The sequence below is a fragment of the Zonotrichia leucophrys genome, unplaced genomic scaffold (assembly GCF_028769735.1).
Source record: "Zonotrichia leucophrys gambelii isolate GWCS_2022_RI unplaced genomic scaffold, RI_Zleu_2.0 Scaffold_179_96888, whole genome shotgun sequence".
Classification (NCBI taxonomy): domain Eukaryota; kingdom Metazoa; phylum Chordata; class Aves; order Passeriformes; family Passerellidae; genus Zonotrichia; species Zonotrichia leucophrys.
This window is the reverse complement of record NW_026992384.1, coordinates 22,681-44,325: the sequence shown is the minus strand read 5'-3', so window position 1 is coordinate 44,325 and position 21,645 is coordinate 22,681. Positions and strand designations below refer to the sequence as shown.

The following is a 21,645-nucleotide window of genomic DNA, read 5'->3' as shown; positions in this document are numbered from 1 at the left end:
CGGTGGGCGCGGTGAGCTCGGAGCAGGCGGCAGGACAGAGCAACCCCCATCTTGCCCAGCATGGGCGGCAGAGCGGCCGCGGGCCAGGCAGTGGGAGCAGGGCACACAAATTGAGCGAGAGCGCCGGGGCAGGTGGAGCTGCCCTGGGCAGTGAGGCCGCACCTGGGATGGAAAGCGGGGCAGGCGGAGCTGAGGCGGGCAGCGAGCCGGGACCCGGGACAGGCGCCTGGGCCGCGAACGGAGGGGGCAAGAGCTGCAGAGGATCCCACTCTCTTTCTGATTTTTCCTCTTATTCCCTTCCATTTCCCTTTTTATTTTCTTTTTTTTTTCTCGGGTCTTTGTGATACTTCAAAGATTTTTATTCTTCTAAAATCTCCTGTCTAACATATGGCATATTCTCTTCTATATTAAATGGGATATTTTACAAATAAATCCAGAGCCTAACAAATCTAAACTTCTGCTTGGATACTTTGAAATGGTCGATGAGCTACCTCATGACCTCTAATATTGCTTTCCTCTTAAACTTTTTATTTATCGTATGGCAAATTAAGCATCTTTCAGTTACTTCCTTTGCATCTCCCAAAATCCCAGTGCACCCATATTTCCTTAAAAAATGATCGCACAAAGCTTGAGTACCCCAGTGGGTTTTCTGATGCATGTCTTCTAATATTTTCTTAGAAGCACATTTTATTAAGAAATTGTCTTCTATCAAGAAGTTTCCATTTCCCTGATTTTTCTTGTTCCCTTCCTGTCTTTTTTAATTCTTTTTTCTCTGCTTCCGTAAACTTTGGAATTTCCATTTTTTCATCATTTGGAGTTAATGTTAACATAACTCTTTCAGCTCCATTTTCTGCTGCATCCTTAGCTTTGTGATCCACCCCCAGTTTGCCCAGTTTGCCTCTCCTTTGGCCCGGGCCGGGTTCCCCCCGCCCGCAGCGGCTGGAGCAGCCGAGAGCCCCGCGCTGCCCATCCCGACCTGTCCCGGCTCCATCCCCGCTCCTGCCGCGGCTGCGAGGGCTGCGGGAACGGGGCAGCGAGGGTGTGGCTGCTGCTGGGGGAGGAGGAGGAGGGAGGGAAGGGCAGGGATGAAGGGGGAGGAGGAGGTGGAGATAAGACAGAGGAAGAGGAGGAGGAGGGGGAACGGAAGAGGAGGAGTGGGAGGAAGAGGAAGAGGAGGGACAAAGGCGGATCAAGGCTGAGCTGAGGGAACGACGTCGTCGATCGCTGCCTGAATTCGCAGCCCCCACCTGTGGGATCATCTGCCCCACTTCCCGCCAGTTAGCGGGGACGGGGAGCTCGGCCCAGATATCCCGGGGGGTCCCTGGGTTGGGGTTTTTGGGGATGTTTGGAGAATGAAGGAGTCCAAGGCTGAGCGGAAAAGGCCCCTTGGGGGGACATCGGGGGGTGGCGGTGGCGGCTGCCGGCAGAGGCAGCCTGGAGGAGCAGAGCCCTGTGTCCCACAGGAGCCCAAAGTGGGGAGCCCAGAGAGGGGGGAGCGCCGCCATTGGCGGGAGCCTCAAGAGCCTGGAGAGGGGCGGGGGGACTCCTTGGAGCCGCTGCAGCCCCGAGCAGAGAATGAGGGGAGAAGGGGGCCCGGGAGCCCAAACAGCCCCGGCATCCTGAAATGGGGAGAGCGAAGCGGGGGGAGCTTTTGGCATTGCTGGGACTGCCAGCAGCCTGGGCAGGGCGGGCACCGAGGAGAAGGGGGACCCCCAATCCAAGCGTGACCCCCAACAGCTGGGACAGGGGGGAACCTCTGAACACCAGAGGGGAGGGACCAGGGACGGGGAACTCCTGGGAGGCTTTTTCCAGGCTGAACCGGGTTTTTTGGGAGGTTTTTCTGGAGCCCAGATGGCCAGTGATTCCAGAGATGGACTCGGGCAGAGCGACCTTCAAACTCAATATGTGTGGGGATGATGAAACAGGAAAGCCTTATAAATATGATTGTCTGGCAAAAGATTTTGTGAACATAAAAAGTGTAAGGAAGATTGAAATGAAAGTTAGGTTTGAGATACCTCAGTTAGTGAACAACTGGAAAACAATGGTGTGGCCCAGCTGAAGGTAATCCCCTTTTGATGAAACAATTCCCTCTGCTTGCAGGAAGATCCAGACCCTACTAGCTTAGCAGAAGGGGTCCAAAGAGGAGTTTTTAGAGTTGAAAATGTAACACAGTATGGTGATGTAATGATTCTTACAGGCTGTATGTAAATGCTATAGGATTTGTATTTTGTACTAGATTGGTTGATGAGGAGTAGAATATTCAACACAGAACAAATTTATTCTGTTGTTATGGGAATGTTACTCTGTTATGCTCTTGCCTGTCTTAGTCTTTTACCCTCTCATCCTCTCTACCCCTCTCTTCTCTCGGGCCTGCTCCGAGCTGTGCCTGGCAGCTCCAAGCAGGGCCCTGCACCCAGGCCCTTTGCAATAAACCGCAAGTTCCACGCCCTGGCTGCAGAGCTCTCTCGTCTCCGTCCGTCCCAACCGTCCTACCCCCTGACACTCCTACAAACGCTCTCATCCCTTGTTTTCCCCAAACCAGGATTTACCATTGCCAGCCCCAGGGAGGCTGCGAGGAAGAGGAAGATGCCCCGGGACACTGAGGCAGGTGAGGAGGAAGTCAGTGCCCCTTTCCCCTCTGTGCTGCTCCATCTCCCAGCCCAGCATGGCCCCAGCTGCAGCTCAGCCCTGGGGGATCTCCTTGCCCTTGCCTGTGGCACAGAGACAAATCCCATCCTGTCCTTGTCCTTTTTCCCCCAGAGCAGGAGCTGAGCATGGAGAGCAGGGAGGACAAATGCCCGCGGCAGAACCTGGTGGAAGAGGCCGTTTTGAGCGGCTCCACGGCGCAGGAAGCCAACGGGGAGGAAAAGCCCCAGAGATGCCGCTTGAGGAGGGGCTGCAAACGCAGTCGGCGGGGATCTGAGGGGGAAAGAGCCAGCCTGGGCCGGGAAGGCGGCCGGAGATGGAGCCAGAGCTCAGAGCTGGTGCTCCATGAGCAGCTCCATGATGGGGAGAAGCCCCACACGTGCGTGGAGTGTGGGAAGAGCTTCAGGCGGAACTGCCACCTGATTGTGCACCAGAGGATCCACACTGGGGAACGGCCCTATGAGTGTGGGGAGTGTGGGAAGAGCTTCAGCCAGATCTCCAACCTGATCCAGCACCAGAGGATCCACACTGGAGAAAGGCCATACAAGTGCTCAGAGTGTGGGATGTGCTTTAGCCGGAGCTCCATCCTGATCAGCCACCAGAGGATCCACACTGGGGAGAGGCCCTACGAGTGTTCCAAGTGTGGGAAGAGGTTTCCGACCAGCACCAATCTCCCCCGGCACTATCTGAGTCACAGAGAGGAGAGGCCCTTCCAATGCCCCGACTGCGGGAAGGGATTCAAGCACAACTCCGCCCTCATCGCCCACCAGCGCATCCACACCGGGGAGAGGCCCTATGAGTGTGATAAATGCAGGAAGAGGTTTCCAACCAGCTCCCATCTCCTCCTGCACTATCGGATTCACACAGAGGAGAGGCCCTTCCGCTGTCCCAACTGCGGGAAGGGATTCAAGTACAACTCCACCCTCGTCACCCACCGGCGCATCCACACTGGGGAGAGGCCCTATGAGTGTACCCAGTGTGGGAAGAGCTTCTACAGCAGCTCTCACTTGACCCAACACCAACGGAGGCACCACTAAGGGAAGCCCTGCGAGTGCCCTGAGTGCGGGCAGAGCTTCGTGCGCTGCTCCAGCTCCATCCCCCACTGGAGGAGGCACTTTGGGCACAGCCCTGGTCACTCACATTCCCTGTGATCCATGTTGGGAACACACCTGGGTGCTTCGCCTTTTGGTTTGGCCTTAATTTTCCTCTGCTTCACTTTCATCCTTTAAAAACACTTAAAACTGTATTAAATGAAGGAAATTGATCAAATATATCTAAAGTTCCATAATTTCTCAGTTGTTTTAGAGGGAATTTAGGATTTGGGGACACGGTCTATGTGGATAGCTGCTGTTGCTAAGAGACAGGAATTTGAATCTCACCCTTCTTGTGTTGATAAGAACTCCTCCCCTGACCCAAACCCCAACTCCACCGTTGCGATACTCTATAAAAACTCCACGGCCCTTCCTATGCCCTGTCTTTGGGGGATAAGAAATGGATTCCCAAAGGATCAGCCGTTTTCCCACTGGATTCCAAAAGATCAGCCTCATTTTCCACTGGATTCTTAGAGGGTCAAGGTTTTCCCACTGGATTCACAGGGGATCAGCCCTTTTACCACTGGATTCCCGGAGGATTCTGACTCTGTCACTGTTGTTTTTTGTTTGTACTACTGCATTTGTATTTTTATTTTTTCCTAATAAATAACTGTTATTTCTACTCCCATATCTTTGCCTGAGAGCCCCTTAACTTCAAATTATTATTATTATTTTTTTTATTATTATTATTATTAATAATAATAATAATAACAGTAATAGTAATAATAACAAAAACAATAATAATAATCATCATCATCATCATCAAAAGGAGGGGGTTTACATTTTCCATTTCAGTGGAGGCTCCTGAAATGGGGAGACACCGCCAAGGATGGGCCATGTAAAATAGTTCCTGAAGTATGGAAATGAGTTTATGGTTATGCATGAGAGTGTATGAATATGCAACAGGCTGATGTAATCAAGCGAGATTAATTAAGGGGTGTCCCCGAAAATAACTGTGGGGTCTTAGTGGCCATAACAACCTTTGGTCCTTGATCCTTCTCTCCCATGATATCAGCCTGTTGCATATTCATAGACTTTTTGCATATCCATAAACTTATTTACATATTCTGGGAACAAAATTGGCTTCATCCTGTTTTGGGTCTCATCCCCGTTCCAGCTCAATTTGGGTTGTCCTATCCCTCTCCCAGCTCAGTTTTGGGATTCCATACCTCTCCCAGCTTAATTTGGATGTCCTATTCCCCTCCCATTTCAATTTGGGTGTCCCATCCCCTTCCCAGCTCAATTTTGGGGTCCCGACCTTCTTTTCCCCGCTCTCCCTCCCCTTTCCGATCGTTCCCCCAATCCCCTCCCCCGTGTTTGGTTTTTGGGGCTTCAGGCTCCTCCTGCTCCGTTTTGGGCTCCCGACCCCGTTTTGGATTAATTTGGGGTCCCCAGCCCATCCCCAGCGTCGCCTTCCCCCCATCAAATCTGCTCCTGGCAACTGATGAGTCATCAGCGAGACACGCTCTGATTGGATGGAAATTACCCCGCGCGGTCTCTGAGTATTTACCGCAGTGAGAGGCGTTGGTGTGTGCCCGGCAAGTGATGAATCAGAATCGAGCCGGGCGCTGATTGGCTGAAAATCGCTGAGTGGGGCCAGTGCTCTGAGTTTGTGCCCAGCAAGTGGATCGTCATCAGTGCTGCGCGTTCTGATTGGTCGGGATCTGTTTTGGGAGGAACGGGAAGTACTGGGATTACTTGGGGTTTACTTGGGTTTATTTAGGAGTTTTTGGGAGGTTATTTGGAAAGATTTGCGTTTATTTGAAAGTATTTGGGTTTATTGGGGCTTATTCGGAATTATTTGGGTTTCTTGGGAGTTATATTGGTGTATATGGGGCTTTTTTAGGTGTACTTTAAATCATTTGGGGGTTTTTTTGACCTAATTTGGGGGGGGGGGGGTGTTTTTATGGGGTTATTTCGATTTGTTTGGGGTTATTTGGGGCATTTTCAGGTGTTGTTTGGGGTTTTTCGGGGCCTGTTTCGAGTGTTCTGGGGTTATTTAGGTTATTTGGGGCCATGTGGGGTCAAAAAATCCGGGAGTGTTTCTCCTGCAAAACACGGGAATTTTTCCTTAAACATCTGAGAGTTTTTCCCCAAAAAACCGGGAATATCCCTTAAAAATCCGTGACTTTTCCCAGTCAATAGTGACGTGCCCCGCCCCAAACCATCCAATCACCGCGGGTCTCCCCTCAGAAACGCCGGCCTTCCCGTGCACCGATCCAACCAATCACCGCAGGTCTCCCCTCAGCAACTCCCGCCTTCTTTGCTTTTACCCACCCAATCACCACGCGCCTCTCCTCGGCAAAGCCCGCCTGCCCCGCCGCATCCTGTCAATCAGCACACCCTCTACGAAACCAATCACCGGGCGTCTCCCCTCACCAACTCCCGCCTTCCCGGCGCGTACCAGCCAATCAGAGCCGAGCCCAAAGCTGCGTCCCCTTACCCCGGGGCCGGGCATGGAGCGGGCGCCCCCTCCTCCCCGCCCCGCCCCCCGGGACCCCCTCAGGGACCCCCGGGAGCCGCCCCGGGCTCGGGCGGGTCCTGCGGGAGGCGCTGGAGAGAGCGGGGGAGGCGCTGGGAGAGGACGGGGGGCTCCGGGAGCTGCTGAGGAGGCGCAGGGACAGGTGAGGGGTCCTGGAGGGGTCGTGAGGGGAATTTGGGGAGGGGTCTTGAAGACGTTTGGAGGGATTTGGGGAGGGTCTGGGGCGACCTTGAGGGGGTTTTAGCGGGGTCTGGGGGTGCTGGGGAGGCTTTGGAGGGGAATTTGGGGAGGGGTCCTCGGGTTGTCACAATCCGTCGTCACGGACGTGTTTTATGATGGTTCATGGATTTGATCTTAGGGTGCAAAAAGAACTGACACGGTACAAGGGGGTTTGCAATGATAATCGAAACAAATGCACCTTTATTGAATGAGCACAGCAAAATGCGATAGAGGGATTAAGGGAGAGAAAAAGATGGGGGAAGAGAGAGACAAAAGAGAGAGAGAGAGAGAGAAAGAGGGGGATAGAGCTACCAAACGTAGAGACGAAGTCCTTTGGTCCAGTCCAGTCGAGGATCCGCCTGTTACGTCGGGGAGATCTTGAAGTCTCTCGCTAACTCAGAGGTTTTTATTATGATAACTGTATTGGAAATTGCAAGGGAGGGGAAACAGATACAATAAGGAATAGATGTAACAGGTAGTCCATGCTCTCAGCAGTAAGCGAGAGCCATTGTCTTCTTGGTCCAGCGGTCACAACCTGCAGGCAAACATCTCGCTTTGGTCAGCTTGCCTCCCCCACACACCTGCCCCAGGCTGGGGATTTCAGTCCCAGTCCTTGGAAGGAGCAGAGGGACCTTTTCACATGGGGGTTCCATGTCTCAGTCCTTGATGGAGAGGCTCCTTCCATCTCAGTCTGTCTGTCCCGGTGGTTGTAAAACAGGTGAGGGTCTTCTGTGGGGGGACCACCTGAAACTCAGGAGAAGTCCAGCCAGGCCGAGAGGTGGGACAGCTCCCAAGGCTGTTGTTGCACAAAGGGCACGGTGCCCCTTCTTCTTCTCATTGGGCTCAGTGCAGCACACAGCAAACAACACCTGTGAGAACAATGGCTTAGCAACGCTCTCAGGTCTCAGGCACATGACTTTCTCCCTTGGAGCCAGAGATTTCAGACAGGGGGGTCTTCTCTTCAGTGGTCCCCAATTGACAATCATGAGGCAGATGAGGGAAAATTAGGACAGACTCTCACACGACCCTGTGACTCACTATTGTCTTGAGGGATCTTCATCAGCAGAACTCTGGAGCATCATTGATGAGTCTGCAGAACTCGCCGTACATTGGTAGTATAACCTGGAAAAATAGGGACGACAGAGAGAGGAAAAAGAGAGAGAGAGAAGGAAAAGAAAGGATAGGAGAAGGAGGGGGAAAGGGAAACAATAAACAAACATAATATTGATTATCATAACAATTTTCACAAATGGTTGATTAATTAAAACAATATTACTTTTAAAACAATATTTAAATAGTTATAACCAGTCACAAACAATCAAAAGCAAAAGCAATCAACACATATTAATACAAGCATAAACTTTAAAAAATTATTTTCTAAAACAATTCACTAAAAATCAAACGTAATTTCCACAAAATCATAAATGGAAATCAAGGATTATTCCAAAACACATGGGCTTCATTCATAATTGCTCTGTGTCAAAGTCTTGGGCACGTCCATAGTGTAGAGGACATCAGCCAAGTTGTGTGCATTAACTATAGACATCAATCTTGTCAGCTGTTTCATGCTCCAATTCATAATGAATGGGACTGCTGATAAAATAAAACCAAACAGAAGTAGAGTCAAAAGGATAACAATGGCATGGCACACACTGTTCAGGGCACCCGTGGCAGTAGGAGATCACCTAAAAGAGTATCCCACCACCTGTGCTCGGCATCTTCCTCCACTCTTTCCATGACACGATGTATCTGTCTCACATTGTGATGAACAGTCACCAGGGTTTTCTGTCTGTTTTTCTGAATCTTCTCCAGGATTTCAACCAAGTCTCGATGGAGCAGCAGTTGTCTTACCAAAGTGAGATTCATCCCAATAGGAGTAGGCATCAGTTTGTGAATCAGTGTGTAGTTAGATTGCAACAGGTAGTGAGAGGTAAGTGGAGCTTCATAAGAGAAATCACATCCTGTAATCTTGGTAAAGTTACAAGCACAGAAATTGGAAAGATTTTTAGTTTCTACTGCAACATTCTCTACGAATACAAAATCACAAATGGTTCTAAAGCATGCACATCTATTGCCTATGTATATAAGGACTGTTTCAGAAGTCTTGTTAGGACAAATTTCAAAATTACACATATTTTGCTCTGTGTCTAAACAAATGTCTTGAGCTCTGATTGCATTGATTTCACAGATGAGCCCTTGTTGTTCTCGGACAATACAAGATTCTAAATTGACAGTTTGCCATTTCTCACCAATTTGACGGTCCCATTCTCTATGGGACAGAGAACGGCTTTGTCGTAATTCAGTTCTAATGCTATCACAGGGAAAATCAAATGCTCTGAGGCATTGTGTGTGGTTAACAGAAAAACTGGCTGTATTTGAAATGGGGTCATAGTAAAATTCACTAAGTTCCACCAGGATTGGAATTCTCTTTCAAAGTAAGTGGCATTGTCCCAAATTATTTTCCAAATTTTAGTGGGAAAAGTGCCTTCTTCACCTGCTCTTATAATTGAGGCAGCAACTGACTGCATCCACAATTGTGCCTGGATACAGCTGAGAGCCAAAGAAACGTTGTTTTGTGTAGAACCGAGTGCATCAATTACCAATTTGTGATCATTTACATTTACTTTCTCCCAATTTGGTAAAATGTTTGATGGCAATCACTGATTCCCAATGCCAGTAAGGATGACTTCTATGGTTCTTGTAATTTGGTCAAATCTCTGGATTTGGCAGCCAAATTATTCAAGTTCAATTAATTTACATGTTACGTGTAAAATCATCACCTGGTGTTACCATAAAGGGAAGGGAAAAGATGATTTCTGTTGTCCATCTCTAGTGTTATCGTGGTTTATCAGGTCTTCATGTCCCTCAGAGTTCTTCTGTAAAAGTAAACACAACAGACTCTGCCACGAAGAGGCAGAAAAAGTTAGAACAATGGAATTGTCAGAGACATTTTGAACAGCAGTGGTACTTCCCCTACAGCAGCAGGGGCTCCACCAAAACAGGTTGTCCAGGGTGATGTGCTGGGTTCTTGAAATCCTCTGGTCCCCATAGTGAAGGAATTATGCTTGGAGCTGTCGGGCAAAAAGCAGTGATTTTGGAACCCATTTACCCCCCATCTATAGTAAGAGGTGTGAGAAGTCCATTTAATCTTTTCACCTTCTGCCCAATCCTGCACACCTTTGACAGTAAGTGAGAAACATTATCAGATTGAATTTCCTGTGGTTTTAGGAGACTTGCAAACCATCCTTGCATTGCTTTAACAGAATTATCTCCTGTAGCTCTTTTAAAAGCATCAGCCTGGACCAACCCAAATATGAACACAGCAGAGGACTTGGTGTTAATACAGACAAGAAAAGAATTCTGTCCCTCACGCTGGAAAATACTCCAGAAAGTAAACAGTTCCTCAGCGTGAGCACTGCCTTGTCCCTCTCTGTTAGCAGAAGCAGAGGAGAAAGGAGGGGTTGCTTTAATCACAGAGGCAATTTTGTCTTGGCTGCTATCCAAGCTCTCAGTTTCTTGTATTGCTAAGATTTTTTCCACTCCTATGAGAGCTAAGCTAACCACAAACAATCCTTTTTCCCAGGTAGTGTATCTTTTCTCAGCATCTTTGAAGCCACGGGAATAGAAACCAACAGGCCTTGTCGGACCCTCAGGACCCCACTGCCAAATGTGCGCTGACAGCCCTGAGGAGGCAAATCCCCATTCCACCTGAAAGGGATCTGTGGGATGGACAGGGCCCAGTGCTTGGTGAGATGTTGCTTCAAAAATCAGCAATTGCAATGCTGCCTCCTGAGAAGGAGTCCAATCCCATTTCACCCCTTTGCTCAGCAAGTCATAAAGGGGAACAAATGGGTCATTCTGGTTACTAAGAAATCTATCTGGTGTTTCTACAGGAGATACAGCTACTATGGTTTTTTGAAGGAGAGTGGTTGTAGGTTTAAGTGTTTCTGAAAGCCCTAGAATTAAAGGAGTCGTAATTTCAGGCTTTACAGGTGATTGGATTGGTAACTCATAGCTTGTAGTTGATTTTCTTTCATGCATCATTTGCAAGCAAGCAGCTTTGTGAATGTTTTCCAGGGGTTGGCCGGGGGTACCAGCTCTGGTTAAAAGGTCTCCCCTTTCCAAGGGGTTGAGGCCCTGCCCAATGAGCTGCACTCTGAGTCAGGGACCATGGGATGCGTCTGTCTCCCGTTGTTAAGCACACCCCATGTCCCCAGCACCCACCGGCTGCTTGTTCTGACAAGAGAATCTGATCTCCCCCGGTGAGAGACACTTGGCATTTGTGTTCTGTTTTGGATTTGTGGGGGAGAAACCCGTACTGCTTTGCAAGTTTTGTTAATTCAGTGGCAGTGTACGGGATTTCTTTGGTGGTTACATGCAGGTCAAGATCCTCATTATTGATATAGCTGCATTCTGTTTTAATTAGAGGTTTTGTGTTATTGTAACAACAGTGTTCCCCACAATTTTTCATCAGAGCTAATTCTGTTTGAGGGTAATTTTGATTAATGTGAGTGAGGAGTTTCCTTCTCCTCTGTCTCTTGTGAGGAATCAGCGTTCTGTGAATTTTTAACATGTTCCTCTCTCAAGGCAGCCCGTAATAAATTATTTTAATTTCTTTCTTCATCAAATTGTTTTTGCAAAACTTCAACTGAATTTTGAAGGGAGTTTATTGTAGCATTTTCCTCACTTCTTGACTTAAAGCGAGTTTCTATGGCTGCTGTGAGCCAAACTCCCAAAACTGAGCAGTGGAGGGTTTTATTTTTGCCCAGGTTTAATGTTGCAAAGAACATATTCTATCAATAATATTTTCTAAATTAAACCAATTGCAGTTTGCCCATTCTTCTCCTCCTGGAGAAGAGGTGGCATTGTATTTAGCAAGCAGAGCATAAAATTCAGCTTTACCTTTTGCACTGAGGTTTTGAGTCATTTTGTGAAGGGACCAAAACCACAACAGGGAGGTGCAAACTTAAGTTACACAATCACACAGCTTTGCTGTGTTCCCCTTTGCTTCCCTGGGTGGGTGAAGAGACAGAATCTGCCTGGGAGGCCCTGCTTAGTTTCTTTAGGTTGCCCGTTCCTTCCCAGACAGTCCAGATACACACACACACCCACACCCACACACACAAAACAGTTATTTTGTAAAGGGGCTCAAAAACTTCGACAGGGAAATACTGATGTAAGTTACACAACCACACAGCTCTTGCTGTGTTTCCCCTCACTTCCCTGGGTAGGTGAAGGGACAGATCTGCCTGGGAGGCCCTTGCTTAATTTCTTCAAATTGTCTCTTCCTTCCCAGATAGTGCAGATGCACACCAACACAACAGAAACAGTTCCCCCTTTGGCACGGAGAGATCATTTGTGAAATTCTGGAGACAGAACCCTCAGCAGAGTATGGGGATTGCTTTTCACCTGTGTGTGTGCAGATGGCAAGAAATTCGAATCACACGCCCTGTGCTGTGAAACTTCCTTCCCCTGGTACAGACTGCACACAGCCCTGCAAACCCCTCTGTCTGTCAGAATCCTGTCCATGACACCAATTTAATGTCACAACCCGTCCTTACGAACGGGTTTGTGATGATTCGTGAATTGATCTCAGAGTGCAAAAGAACCCGACATGGCACAGGGGATTTGCAGTAATAATCAAAAACCAATGCATCTTTATTGAATGACCACAGCAAAATGTGCTAGGGGGAATTGGGGAAAAGGGGAAGTATAAGAAAAAAGAGGGAGGAAGAGAAAGGAAGGTATAGAGCTACCAAATGTAGAGAGATGAAATCCTTTGAAGTCTTCAGTCAACAGAGTTTGCCTGGTCATGTCAGGGGAGATCTCAAAGATTCTGATCAATTCAAACTCCTATTATTGTCTTTTTAAATGGGGTAAGAGGAGGAGTCTTGAAATTGAATCAAAAGTAGTAAACAATACTCTGTTGTAATATCTAGGGAAAAAAAAAAAAGTATTGCAGAAGGGTACAAACAGTCCATGTTCTCAGCAGTGGGTGAGAGCCATTGTCCCCTTGGTCCAATGGCCACAGCTGCAGGCAAACATCTGGCTTTGGTCAGCTCGCCTCCCCACACCTCCCCTGGTTGGGGGTTTCAGTCCCAGCCCTTGGGAGGAGGGGGAGCTTCTCCACATGGGGGTCTCATGTCTCAGCCCTTGAGGGAGAGGCTTCTCCCATCTCAGTCCGTGCCTCACGGTGGTCGTGAAGCAGATTTGCGGTTTTCCGTGAGGACCACCAAAATAACCCCAGAAAAGTCCAGCCAGGCCGAGAGGTGGGGAAATTCCAGGGCCATTGTTGTGAAGCGGGTGCAAGGGAAGAAAAGGGCAAGGTGTCCCCTGTTGTGGTGTGTTGCAATATCCTGTTTTACCTTCTCCCTTCCCCCTCGCCCCTCGCTGAGTGTGCCCTGTCAATCAGGCTAACATACCAGCAAGGCGTCGTGTGATGGGTGTCCCTAGTCCCTTGAGACCCTGCCCCTTCACCTGGTTGGTGGCTCACCTGTCCCCTCCCCTTCCCCGGTCCTGAGCTTAAAATGTTAATGAGACCATGCAGCCTCCATTCTGTTAGCAGCAGTGGCCCGGTGCAGACATCTCTGTACCCATGGAATAAACATCTGGCAACCTTCTAGCAGAATCCACTCCCTTTCTCTCCACCATCGCCAGAAGCTCACTCTCCTGAGGTAAACGGAGTCCTGACAGCCTGGATTTGCCCCGCTGCACTCTACAGCAGCCAAGGTATCTCTGGGGTAAAACACCGCAGTGCTGCCTTTGGCCCAGCAGCGAAGGTCAGAACTGGCCCAGGCACCATCTAACTGGTTATATTGGGATTCATATTCCAATAGTCCCCCTACTCCTTTTCATTAGGTTCAGTCTTCCATGGAAACAAACACACCTGCAAACAACAGCTGGGCAAGCCAAGGGCTTTGCTCAGGCCTCAGGGTCTTGGTGAACAACTCTCCTGAGCAAGACCAGGATTCCAACCAGGGTCTTTTTCGGTGGTCCCAGTTTCTGTCCTTTTCACAACGATCCTGAGGCAGATGAGAGAAACTTCGGACAGAGACTGACACCGTCCTCAGCCACCCCCAGGGCAGTGCGGGCCAAGCCCAGGGACACTGCAGGGTCATGGGGACACCGCACAGGTGCCACCAGGGACACGGCACTGCCACCTGTCCAGTGGCACCAGTTCAATGCCAGTGTCCCTGTGCCACTGCCACCAGTCCTGTCCTGGTGTCCCCAGTTCCATCCCAGTGCCAGCAGTCCAGTGCCACCAGCCCAGTGTCCCCAGGGCTGCCCCACTGTCACCACCCCAGTGTACCCAGTTCAATTCCAGTGCCACCAGTTCTGTTCCACTGTCACCACCCAATGCCACCGCTCGGTGTCACCAACCCAGTTCCAGCCCAGTGTCCCCAGTCCTGTCCCAGTGCCACCAGCCCAGTGCTCCCAGTGCCACAGCCCCCATTGTCCCCATACCAATGTCACCAGCCCAGTGCCATCAGTTTCAGCCCAGTGTCTCCAGTCTCATCCAAGTGCCCCTCATCCTGTCCCAGTGTCCCTGTCACAATGTCACAGTTGTGTCCCAGTGTCTCCATTCCAGTGTCACCAGTTGTGTTCTGGTGTCACCAGTTCCACCCCTGTGCCACCAGCCCAGTGTCCCCAATCCCTTCCTAATGTCCCCATCCCAGTGTTCCCTCCCAGTGTCCCCAGTCCTGTCCCAGTATCCCTGTCCCTGTGCCACCAGTTCCCTCCCACTGTCCCCAGTTCCAGCCCAGTGTTCCTGTCTCAGTCCCATCAGCCCAGTGCCACCAGGGATGCCCCAGTGTCACCAGCCCAGTGTCACCGATTCCACCTCAGTGCCACCAGTTCTATCCCACTGTCACCACCCCAGTGTCCCCCAGGCTGTCCCAGTGCCACCACCCCAGTGCCACCAACCCAGTGTCCCCAGTTCCATTCCAGTGTCACCAACCCAGTGCCACCAGTTCTGTTCCACTGTCACCAGTGTTTTGGAGGTTTTGGGGGATCCCAGGTGGAGTTTGGGGGCTCCCGGGGGGTTTTGGGGGTTCCTGGGAGGTTTGGGGGATCCTGGAAGGGTTTTGGGGGGGTCCCAGGTGAGGTTTCTATGGATTTGGGTCTTCCCAGTTGAGAATTCCCAAAGATTTGGGGCTTTCCAGGTGAGAACACAGGCCAGGGGCTCAGGGGGGCTGAGGGGGGAGGGCCTGGGGGCGTTCTGGGGGGCTCCAGTCAATGCGGGGTGCCCGGATGGTTCTTAGGGGGAGGCGTGGTGAGTGTGAGGGGGGCTCTCATGGATTTGATGCCTCAGGTTTTGGCTTTTCTTTTTCAGATTCTGTGCTGCTTTACTTTATGTGTCGGGGCTTCATATTAAGGGATGCTGAGCTCTGTTCACAGAGCAAGGAGACAAAACAATTCCTTTCTAGCTGTGAACCCAAGGACAAATAATCCAAACTTCAGGCCCAAGAGCATTAACAATGGGCACTGAAGAGAGAAAAACAAGAAGGATGGGACTTCATCATCTAAAGACATAATTGGAAAATTAACTCCAATATGCAAATGGGGCAGAACTTATCAAAGTGACAGACCTCGTGACCGTCTGTCCATTTTGTGTCCATTTTGGTTCATCTTGGGCATAGCCCTGGCTGGGCTCTTGTTCTGCCCAAGGTGTATCCACGGAGGCTTTTTAACAAATGCCTGCTTTATTGTGTAACCGTGTCTGGCCTCAGTTCTAGGTCAGCCTTGTGAAGGCCTCAGTTTGTGGCGAGCACGAAGGGAGCCGAGGCACCTGGGCAGGGCTGGAGCAGAGGCAGAGGAAGGTGCAGCTGCTGACCCCAGCCCGCGGCACTGGCGGGGCCCAGGTGCAGGGCAGAGGGTGCGGGAGGCCGAGAAGCTCGGCAGGAGCGAGAGAGGCATGAGCGGCTGCAGGAGCGCTGTGTTTATCGGGTGAGCACGGTGGGAAAGGGCGTTTTGTGCTCGGGAGCGCAGCGGGTGCGGGACTCGCTGTGCCCCGGGCCAGGGAGGGCGGGCGCTGTGAGCAGCGGGGTTGGATTGCGGGGCTGGGCTTGGCCTGGGGCCGGCGGTGCTGGCGCAGGGATCGTTCCCGCCCCGCCGCTCCGGAGCGCCGCGATCGGAATCTCGCTCTTTCTCTCTCTCGTTGGTTCTTTTAATTTCTGCTCAGAACTGTTAAATGCCGTGTGTATATTCTGCTGCGAGTGCTGTAGTGATAATATCCCGAGAGACAGTCCCCTGAGATTAGCACTGAGAAACTGGGGCACAGTGACCCACGCTGCAGCACTTGGAGGGGGCTGTGCCCCGTGGGATGGACTCAGCTTGGAGAAGTTCCTGGAGAAGTCTCTGGTGGGAGAGAGCCCAGGGTGCAGCAGGGGAACGACTCCTGTCCCTGAGCAGAGGGAGAAGCCCCGGGGCATGAACTGAGCCCGGCCCCATTCCCTGTCTGCGGCACTGCCGGGGTAGGAGGTGCAGCTGGAAGGAGGGAGGCGTGGGGGAAAGCTGGATTTAAGGGTCTTCACTTACTTCTCATTATCCTGCTCTGAGTTTTTGGAGTTTTCTGTCAGAAATCTCTCCCCTCCCCCACTCATCCACAGGGGTTTGGGGCGGTTTTCCCTTTTTGGGGGAAATCAAAGCGATGCACTGATGCTCCTAATTAGGGGTAGGAGAAGTGAGGCTCCAGGGCTTCCCGCTGAGCCGGAGCCACCGGAGCCGCAGTACCGGGAAAGCCGTGGCGGGAGCTGCGGAGAAGTTTGTTTGTGTTTTCAGTTCAATGCCCCTTGGGCCCAGGCCCGTTCCAGGGCGGTTCCTCAGCTCCGGCTCTGCCCTCACGCAGCCCGGGGAGCCTTGAGAGCGAGGGGCGGGGCTGTGCCGTGTGCAGAGCCCGCCCCTGGCTGGGATTGGGCGATGGTGCCGTCAGTCGTGGTTGTGGCGCGCTGATTGGTGGGAGCGGGGCGGAGCAGGGCCCCGGTGGCGGGTTGAGGGCGGCCGTGGCTGGGCAGTGGCGCCATTGTCGGAGCATGTGTTGGCCCAGGAGCGGCGGCAGTGGCCAGAGCGCGGTGAGGTGGCAGCGGAGCTCGGAGGCGGCTGCAGCGCAGGTGGGAGCCGCGCTGGGTTGTGCGGGGGCTCGGGGCTGGCTGCGGGCCTCGGGGGCGGCAGGGGGCTCGGGCGGCTTCATTGTGCCGTGTCCGGCCCGTGTTGCCGCTGGCGTGAAGGTGCTGCGGGAGCGGCTGCCCGCGGTCTCCTTGTGGCCGCTGCCTCGGCCGGAGCCGCTGCCGGAGCAGCGCTGGCTCGGCCCGGTTGCTGTGGCTGGGACAGAGGGGGCTGCCCCGTGCCCGGAGCTGTGCGGGGAAATTCCCGTGGCCGGAGGTTTGTGTGCCCAGAGGAGACAGAGCAGTCCTGTAAAAGTGATTTTATTGCTGAGCAGAGAGAGAGGCCGTGGGGAATTTGCCGTGCGCTCTCTGCCATTGTTGTAGTTCGCAGCCTCCTTTTTATTCTCATTTTCCCGGCCTCATCTCCCTCTCCCATTGCCCACTGGCTGAGGTGCTTGGAAGGTTCCGACATCCCGTTCCGCCAACTGCATGTCCTCGTTAATGTTCACCCCCACTTTTGTATAACAGCCAATATTCATGGCTCTGTTAAATCTTTATTCTTCTGGAAGTTCAGGAATTTAGCGGGTCTTTCTGTGAGCAGCAGTCCATATTAATTAGTAACCTTTATTGCAGCTGGTGATTTCGCCCCTTACTTCCTTATCTACGACTCCCTGGCCCCTCGCTCAGCTGCTGAATGAGCTGCACTCTCAAGGTGTGAAGCGTGGTGAAAAGAGTTGCTGTAACACATCCGAGGAGAAACAGCATTCATTTAACCCATGGTCTGCCAGGGAGCCACAAAACCGTGTCCCATTCCCACGTTTGGACCAATACATGAGCTGCTTTTCTGTTTCCCATGTTGGTTTTTTTTTTCACCACTTTTCCTTTGTCATCTAGTTGCCAACAGCAGTTTGAGTCATTTAATTTTCCACAAACTCCTCTTTTTTCTGCTAACATATGATCTGATCCCATCCCATGGTTAAGGGCTGTGTTCCTTATTTCAGTGGGTTTGTCAGCAGGAAGGTCAGGAGCTGGAGCTGTCTGGTTGGTTATTATTGCAAGGGCAGCTTGTAATCTAAAGCTGCCATTGAAATGAGAAATGGGTTCTGTGGCTCCTGATGCGAATTGGTTCGGGTTCCCAGGGGCTGGTCCATGGTGTTGAAGGATTTGTTCTGGTGGCCGTTCATCTTTTCCCCATTTTTGGCCGCTTTCTCCAGCCAGGGCTGCATCAATTGACTGCTTTTGTCTAACTAAATCATCAAATCCTTGGATTCCCAACTGATTTCCCTGAATATTTGGTAGCAAAAAACCCCCAGTGCTCTAATATACCCTATATAACACAGACAGTGCCAGCACATGTTGGAGTGGGCAGAGGGATGATTCCCCTCCATTTATTTATAGTGAAGTTTTCCCAACATTGTCCATGTGCTGTTTCCCTTTGCAGCTTCACCCGTTTGTGTTGCAGGGTCAGATATCCTCCCCCTGGGCTCTGCCTTGAGCTGTGCAAATTCCATCAGTGCCAGCAGGCAGAGCTTGGGGTGAGGGGCAGAGGGAATCAGCCCAATTCCTGCCCGGGCAAGAGACCCAGGTGCATTGTCCACACTTTGCCCAGCAGTGTTCATTTGCATTTCTAAAGCTCCTCTGCTGGGTGCCTGGAATGAAGCTTCTCTTCCTGCTGCTGGGCAATGTTGATGTTTTGTTGCTGGTCGTTATCTCTGTGGGTGTCTTTTGGGCTATTCCCAGTCTGTTGGGATGTTAAACTCATCTCCATTGAGCAGTGTAACACCCCTTAAAAAAAACCTTTAAAATTTCCCCAAGGAAAAGAAAAGCAAGCCTGAGCAGAGAAATGAGATTTAAAAGAACCAAAATCGGTACATTTTGCAGCAGTGCAATGGCAGGCAGCCCAGAGTGTGGGTGTCAGTGAGCCCCAGAGTGGAATTGTGCCCTGGTGTTCCCCAGCAGCTGTGGCAGTGCAAGCCCAGGCAGCGCTGAAGCTGCAGCAGTGGCAGCAAGGCTTGGCCCCAGTGGCTGGAGATGGCAGAGGAGGGTGGCCAGGATTGCAGAGGATTCCAGGGGAGGATCTGTGGGCAGGCGCAGGGGCTTGGCCCGCTGTGGAGCCCTGGCTGCTGCTGCGTTGCCTTCAGGGCAGGCTCAGGGGCGGCCTCCCATCGTCCTGCTGCGGGCGGGAAGTGCAAATCTCCGGGGCTTCAGAGCCCTTGAGGCCAGGCTGAGGGGTCCCCCGTGTTGAGCTGTGCTGGCGGCTGTTTCTGGCCTCAGGGTCACTTGGCATGGGCCCCTTGGCCACCAGTGGTGCTGCTTTGCACTCCTTAGGCAGGAGCCGATGTCCTGGCTGGGTGTTGGCAGCAGCAAAGTGCCAGGGCAGGCTGTGTGCCAGCCCAGCTTGCTGTGGGAGAATATGCTTTGATATCTGCTCCAGTGGTTGCTGAAGCAGTGAGAATTGCTTTTGCCCCCCTGTTAGGTGCCATGGTGTCAGCAGAAGATGTTGAAGCCTTCCTGCTCAGGGCATTTCAGTGCCAGGCTCTCACAAGCACCCACAGCTGCGCAGGTTGAGCTAAGCATGGGGCGGTGACCTGCACTGTGTCTGATTCCCCTTCCTTAATAACAGCCTGTCTTGTAGCTCTTTTCCCTTCTGCTGCCCTTGCAGAGCCATCCACAAACACATTTTCTCCCTCAGGCCAGGGAATGTCCAATCATCAATCTGTCCCAGCCTGTGTCTGGAGCTCTGTCCCTTGAGTGCAGTCCTGGGTTCCTTGCCAGCCCCTCTCCAGGCTGTTTAAACAGGAGGCTGGGTTGAACCCTTGCCCTGTCCTCAGTTCTAAATCCTCCTGTGCCATTGAACAAGTTTCATACTGTAATAACCGAGGCCTGCTCATCCATTTAGAGGCTCTTTTGGTTGTCAAAGCTTTACCTTGATTCCAATCTTGAACTGTAGGAGATCCTCCTGTTGTCATCAGTTTTCAGGCCTCAATTCCCATGAAAGCCCTGTCTGCACAATTCTGCAGAAAATGAGGCCACTCTCTGGCCACTGGGTTAAACATTTTAGCACAAGAATTCCTTTGTCAAAACTCTGTTTAACATCCACCTCTAATTCAAATTCTTTTTCTCTGTCTGTAAGGGCCAGGCCAGCTGCCTCAGTTAATCTTCATTTTAACACTTGCAAATTCTGTGATTCCTCCTCCTGTCCATCCATCCAGTTTGTTGACTGGCAGGATAGGAGTGTTGTAGGGAGACATCCTTGGCTCCAAAAGCCCTGCCTTTAACAGGGACTCAATACCAGGCTGTGAGCCCTTCCTTCCCTCTCTTGGAACCGGGTATTGCTTGTCCTGGTTGCTTTAAAGTAATTTGTATAGGCTCTATATCTAATTTCCCCTCTTTCCCTGGGGCTTCCCACACTTCTGGGTTCACTTCAGCATGGGCCTTGTAAGATTTTGGCACAAAGGTAGAGCAGAACTGGCCTCTGTATCCCCTTTTACAGTAATAAAATCCAGCTCACAAATTCCTTCCCAGTTAATTAGAAGCACAGGAGGAAGGAAAACAAATGCATTTATTTCAAACCTATTCCCCCCAGCTTCTAATAGTGGTTGAACAAATCATACCTGCTCATCTTTCCCACTCATTCTCTTAAAAATTAAAACATTCCTTTACTCTTTTCCCCTTTAGGTCTAAGAATCAGAGTGCATTGAGAGGCCCCTGTTTCCATCAGAAAATGCCTCCTCTCAATGCACACCCACCCTGAATGTTCTCAAGGGCTGCAGTGTGGAGGGTCCCTGTTGTGATGGGAGCTGTGACAGCCCTGCCAGTCCATGTGCATCAAGGGGTGGACTTGCTGGTGCTGAGGGTGCTGCTGTCTGTGTTTGCAGTGTCCCTGTGCCCTGCAGCTGGAGCCCTGGTTCCTTGCCAGGGGCTGTTTGGGTGGGCTCTCCCCTGCCGAGGAGGGCAATGCCTCTGCCAGGTGCTTGTGGCCGAGCCGTGCCCTGGGTGCTGGGGCCCCCTTGGGCCCTGGGGTTGATCCCTCAGGGGCTGTAGGAACTGTGCCCTGGCCTTTGCCTTCAGCTTGGCCTTTTGCTGCTCCCTTCTTGCACTCACCTGCTGTGCCTTTGTGCCCAAGTGCTGCAGGGCCTTCTTGTGCCCGTCCTGCAGCCCCCTCAGTGCCTGTGGGTGCTTGTCTTGCTTTACAAGAGAGGTGTCTGCTCGGGAAGGCAGAAAAAGCCTCTCTTGGAATGGAGAAAGCAAACCCCCTCCCTCTTAATTTTTAGAATAGTGAAATCAAGGGGCTCTCAGGCAAAGATATGGAAATAGGAATACCAGTTCTTTACTAGTGTGTATAATAAAGCAAACAAACAGCAACAGCTGCGGCACTGACAGCAAACAGAGCCCGGAGCCAGTCTCGGCCTTTGGGCTGCGGCGCTTTCCCCCTGGGTGCAGTTCCGGGCACGGCCGGCAGGGGCGCTGGTGGCTCCCGCGGGGCGGGGCAGCGCATCCCTCCCATGGGAACCTCTCTGAACGGAAATAGAGCAATCCCTTCATCTAACTCTTTCACTTTTTAACCTTGTGTCCTGGTTTAGGACAAATTAGGGGAAATCTCCAAAAGGGAGCCCCCCAAAACAAAACAAACTTCCAACCACCCCTCCCCCATCTCCGGGTTCAGGAAGGAATTTCTCGGAGGAGCAAAGTGGAAAACAAAACGTATTTATTTAAAAGTAACAAAAGAACACTCCCCAACACAAGAAAAGAAAAGAGACCAGACTGTGTTGTGAAGGGCGCTGAGCTTCTCTTGCGAGCTCCGGGTGTCCTGAAACTCTCAGGTCAGGTCCGGAGCTGGTCCAGTATCTTCAGGGGAGGGTAAGAGAGAGAGAACAAAAGAAAAGGGAAAAAAAACCAGCACAAAAAGCAGAAAGCAAGCAAGCAAGGGGCTAGCCAAGCCAAGCAGCAAAAAGCCAAAAGCGAAAGTGCCTGGTCACACACTCCCTCCTCTCTTCCCCGCCCCGCCCCGCCCCAGCAAGACGGCCGGGGGGGGGGGGGGGGAAGAGAAAAGGCACAGCTGCCAGACACAACACACAATATTGGGATAAAGGCTGTCACACCA

The 21,645-nt window shown here is 51.4% G+C and overlaps 2 pseudogenes; both read left to right on the top strand.

The window, feature by feature from the left end:
* Positions 1-1,012: 1,012 nt before the first annotated feature.
* The window catches only part of LOC135461128 (zinc finger protein 420-like), a 40,263-nt pseudogene continuing 19,630 nt past the window's right edge, over positions 1,013-21,645 (top strand).
* LOC135461129 (zinc finger protein 239-like) lies at positions 2,533-4,359 on the top strand (annotated as a pseudogene).